This window comes from Helianthus annuus, chromosome 16 (genome assembly GCF_002127325.2).
Source record: "Helianthus annuus cultivar XRQ/B chromosome 16, HanXRQr2.0-SUNRISE, whole genome shotgun sequence".
NCBI classification, from domain to species: Eukaryota; Viridiplantae; Streptophyta; class Magnoliopsida; order Asterales; family Asteraceae; genus Helianthus; species Helianthus annuus.
The window spans coordinates 109,945,704-109,950,352 of record NC_035448.2 but is presented as its reverse complement, the minus strand read 5'-3'; the positions used below and the strand labels follow the sequence as shown (position 1 = coordinate 109,950,352).

General features: G+C 35.6%; 1 long non-coding RNA gene across 1 annotated transcript; it reads left to right on the top strand.

Moving 5' to 3' along the window:
- Nucleotides 1-1,306: 1,306 nt before the first annotated feature.
- LOC110883657 lies at nucleotides 1,307-3,637 on the top strand. Its single transcript, XR_002560540.2, has 4 exons — nucleotides 1,307-1,903; nucleotides 1,996-2,168; nucleotides 2,896-3,033; nucleotides 3,503-3,637. It is a non-coding gene; the product is annotated as an uncharacterized LOC110883657 (long non-coding RNA).
- Nucleotides 3,638-4,649: the final 1,012 nt, after the last annotated feature.

The window sequence follows — 4,649 nt, the reverse complement described above, 5'->3', positions numbered from 1 at the left end:
ATAAGAAATTAGATTATAATTTTTTTTTCATTTTCTATTGTTTGTTATGTAATTCTCTGTTGTTTATCATCTAATTCTCTACTATTTTAAAAAAATTGAGTATAAAACGCCAAAAACTACAAACACCAAAATGACTGATAGTTTGAAAAACTGTGAGAGCGAATGCTAGCAAAATACGAGGTTGCTATATAAAACGCCAAAAACGCAAACAAAGTATTACTGGAAAAATCAACACTAATTGACAGATAAAAATTGAAAGAAACAGTAAAATAAAGAGACGGTATCATTATTGCCAAACATTATAGTAATATTAATGCCACTACATGGAAAATAAAAATTTATTTATGTTTTCAAAACGCCATAATTGCCTGTCACATTATAGGCCTGTATCCTAAATGGCAGAACACTTGATATAATAAAATCAAGAAAATTACTGATGTTTTTTACATTAAACGCCTGCATCCTGATCTAAAAAACAATAAAAACGCCAAAACAATACTTAAAACGCCAAAATATTTACTATGATTCTGATCTAAAAACAATAAAAACGCCGCGTATTTATTAAACGCCAAAAAAATGGAAAGATGAAGTGACACGCGTTAAAAAAAGAAATATGAAAGGACAAAAAGCGCCTCTGCCCTTCTCTAAGCAGCGTGACACATGTTAGGCCAGGAAGCGTTTTCACCGTTCTCACACTTTTGAGCGTTTTCTCTTGATCCCGTTTCTATATATATATATATAATAACTAGCATTAAGCACCCCTATGTTGCAGCGGGGACCTAAAACTATGCCAAATAACACAATGCCACACCGTTGGTAGCGACCACCAACACTAAAGTTGCGGCGTGTTAATGTGAAGAAATAAGACTGAAACATATTACATATAAAAAATAACTATGTCTATTTATGTAACGCCCTGCGTTTTTATATCTTCTTTATTTGGAAACCTCTAATTAAAATCCTATTTGTGTAAATGTTGTGTTCTTGAAACTTGAAAATTTCGCGAAACGATTAATCGTTAAAGAAATCTTTTATCTTTAATTTAAATCGTTATAATATGGCCATTATACAAATTATATAAATTAATTAATTTTATTATTTAAAAGTGTATTTTTATGATAATCTAGTGAGTCTCGTTAACTTCTAAAATTAGCTAATATAAATAATCTAGTTAGTTTTTAGTTAAAGTTAAAGCTATTCAGCATAGTCAACCAAGTTAATCAAACCTTTCAAAGTAAAAGGGCTATATTGTTTCTTTTGTCCCTAAAATTGAAATGCAAACCCTATATCTCTCGTATAGTCGTATATGTGCAGACATCACACAAGCAACATTGAACTTTTCACCTCCCTATTTACCTCCATTTTCATCTTCTATGCATTCTTAGAAAAAAAACCCTAATACTCTTCATTGTGAACCAGCCACATATCAGACCTTCTATCTGTTTCCTTCTCACACTCTCAACCCTAGACAATCTACACACACAAGCAGACACCCCCTCCCCTGTCTCGTGCCTTGACCGGCGACCGGAGTAACTCCGGCGCCCACCTTCTCCGCCCAAGACGCACCCCGAAAACCCCTCTGGTTCTCCTCCCTTTGACTGACGAACGGCCACCACCACCATTGTCCGGTGGTGGCGTATGGCGGCGTCTGCATAAACGAGAGAGAGAGACGAAGAGCGTGAGAGAGAGAGAGAAAAGTCAGGAGATGAAAGGAGAAAGCTGGCGACCGGTGACGACGCACGACGGCGGGCGGCGACGGCGGCCAGCGACGACTCTCGGCGGCGGCAATGGAAGTGACGGCGGCGGTTCAAGGCCTTCGACAGTTCCGGTTCGTCTCCAGCGGGTCTGGTTCAGGTTTGCGAATCGTGTTTTGGGCCAGCAGGTTCAAGTCGGTTGCATTCCGGTAAGGTTTTGAGCTCTATTTCGCTTAAACTTCGATTTCATTCCAAATCAGTTTCCGTTATGAATCTCATTTTTGGTTTGGTTTCGGCTTAGCTCTCGGCTGCACATCTCGGGTCAACAGTGAGTTCGAGTCTTGGTTCTGTGCGGGTCAGATTTCGTTGATTTAGAGGACGGCTCGGGTCACGGTCTGGTTGGGATTCAGTCAACTGTCGAGTCAAACGGTCAAGCCCGGTCGACTAACGGGTCAATGGCTCATTCTAGATTCGGTACAATTTAAACAACGCTAATTTTTATTATTTATTTTTTCATATATGTATATATTGCTTCAACGTCGAACCGATACATTATTTATTTATCCACTTTCGGCACATCTTGCGTATATAGTATACATCGTTGATTAAAACGTTGAACTTTGAGCATATAAATCGACAACATGTCTTGTCGGGTCATCGGGTTAAAAAAAACGAAACACAAATAAAAGTGTCGAAATGCAAATCTTATTGTTTTGTATTAATTAATATTTTATTTACGGGACCGAACTTTGAATAGCTTGTATTTATAAATTGTGCTTATTGTTGCGTTTTGACAAATATAAAGACAACTTGATTGTCGGGATCGTCCAAAAACAGAGGAAACTCTGCCCGTTTTTATAAAAATTCGTATGACAAAACGCGATTTAACTATAAAACGAGTGTCCTTTGTCTCTTTTTCTTTTTAAACTCTAAAATTTACTAGCTTTTTTTAAATTCGTTCCATTAATAAAATCTCTATATTAATAACATAAACGAATGATTCTTTTTTTTATAACAATAAATTTTATAAAAATATAACATACGAATTCCGAGTTATGCAAAACATAAATATCAGAATTATTCCTTTTTTAAACTAATGAATAATAAACTAATTGGAACGTAGATTATCATTATCAAATTCACAAAATACTTGGATAATTAAACTAATAGTAAGCACCTCTCGTGCGGTATTCATACTTAGGTCAATCGCTCTTGTTCGTTCTCTTGGAATTCCGTTTACTCATGCACCATCGTCTGCCCATATAGGGTGACCTCGGTGTTCCATCATCCTTACCTCACACTCGTCGACACTTGGATAATCGGAAGACTTAGCAATTATGTGAGTATACTCGAACCCATTTTTACTTTTAAACACTTTGGGTGCAACATGTATTCTATATTAAACGCACGTGACACTTGAAACTTATTTGAAACATGCTCTATCCATTTAAACATGAAACATGAAACTTGTGATACTTGAGACTATTTTGTGCTATGTGAACGTTTAATCCCTGTGTGTAGTTCCGCCTTAACAATAGTAGCGCTATAGGGGTAATGCACCTCCCCCATTTGTAGTCGAGGGGTATTGTTAGGAGGAGACATATTAACCTCCCGTGAAACTTTGGGTTAGGTACTTTAACGCATTGGAAACTTGGGCTATCACTTGGACTGCGTAAACTAGCATGGCTGAAACTATTTTATTATGTTCATGTTGGATTTGAGCCTTTTTATTCTATTATGCTATGTAGTCAAACTTGTATACTCGCCTTTGCTTTTGCATTGAAACTCTATTTTAATACATGTTGCAGGTTGTTAGACAAGACGATGAAGAAATCAAGTTAGGATGGACTTAGATACTCATTCAATAATAAACAATGTTGTTGCAATTTGTCTTATTTGAAACCATGTATTCAAATTTTAGTCATTTATGAAATTGGATTTAAGTTATATTGTCACATAGTGTTATGATGTCTCTTGCAATCTAGTTTTCGTCTCATCCCGATGTTTCCGCCATCGGTTGGGGTGTGACAATTTAGGACACACGCGTTGCGACGAACTTGTTAAATGGAAAAATAGACGTAAAAACGTTGAACCAAACACGCACGTTGCGTCGCGTCGTGTTAACTCACAAAATAACGTAGAAAGTAATAACTAAGTCAATGTAGGATCCGCCCCTTGCGGTGAACTTGCCAAAGAGGGAAAATAGACACATTGCGACATACCACTCAAATGTGAAAAAATAGACCAAAAACATTGAACCACACACGCACGTTGCGACGTATTAACTCGCAAAATTTAGAACGAAACGTAAAACAAAAAACTTGCGAAAGATAAACAGTATGGGGGACCAATGTTATTAATAAAAAAGTTCTGGGTTAAATTGCAAAAGATGAAAAGTTTTGGGTTAAAAGTAAACAAATTAAAAACGTTAAAATACAAAACATGAAAACTTTTGGGTTAAAAGTGAAAAATCACAATTTTTTTTTTTGAAAAAAAAACCCATGCTTAAGGTACAACAACATAATGCAATGCTAATTTATATTATGGAAATACCTTTTATTATTTTAACATAATAATAATAATAATAATAATAATTATTATTATTATTATTATTATTATTATTATTATTATTTTCTTTACTTTTTAAGTTGGATAAGTTTGGTGTCAACCGATACTCGTATTGAAAATACCGGTATGGTCCGGTTCGTTATCGGTACATGAAGGTAAAAACAGGCACCAACCTGGTACAGAAAACGCTAAAAGTTTGTACCGGATTGAGTTTGAAAATCTTTTAGTTTGGAAAATTTGGTACTACTACCAGGTACCATTTGCCCATCTCTGATCACTGGTACCGTACGAACAACAACGATATCGCACAACTTTTTTTTTTGTTGATTTTCTTCAACTTTTAATGTTTTTCTTTTTAGTTTCAAGGGTAGGATGAATTTGGTTCCA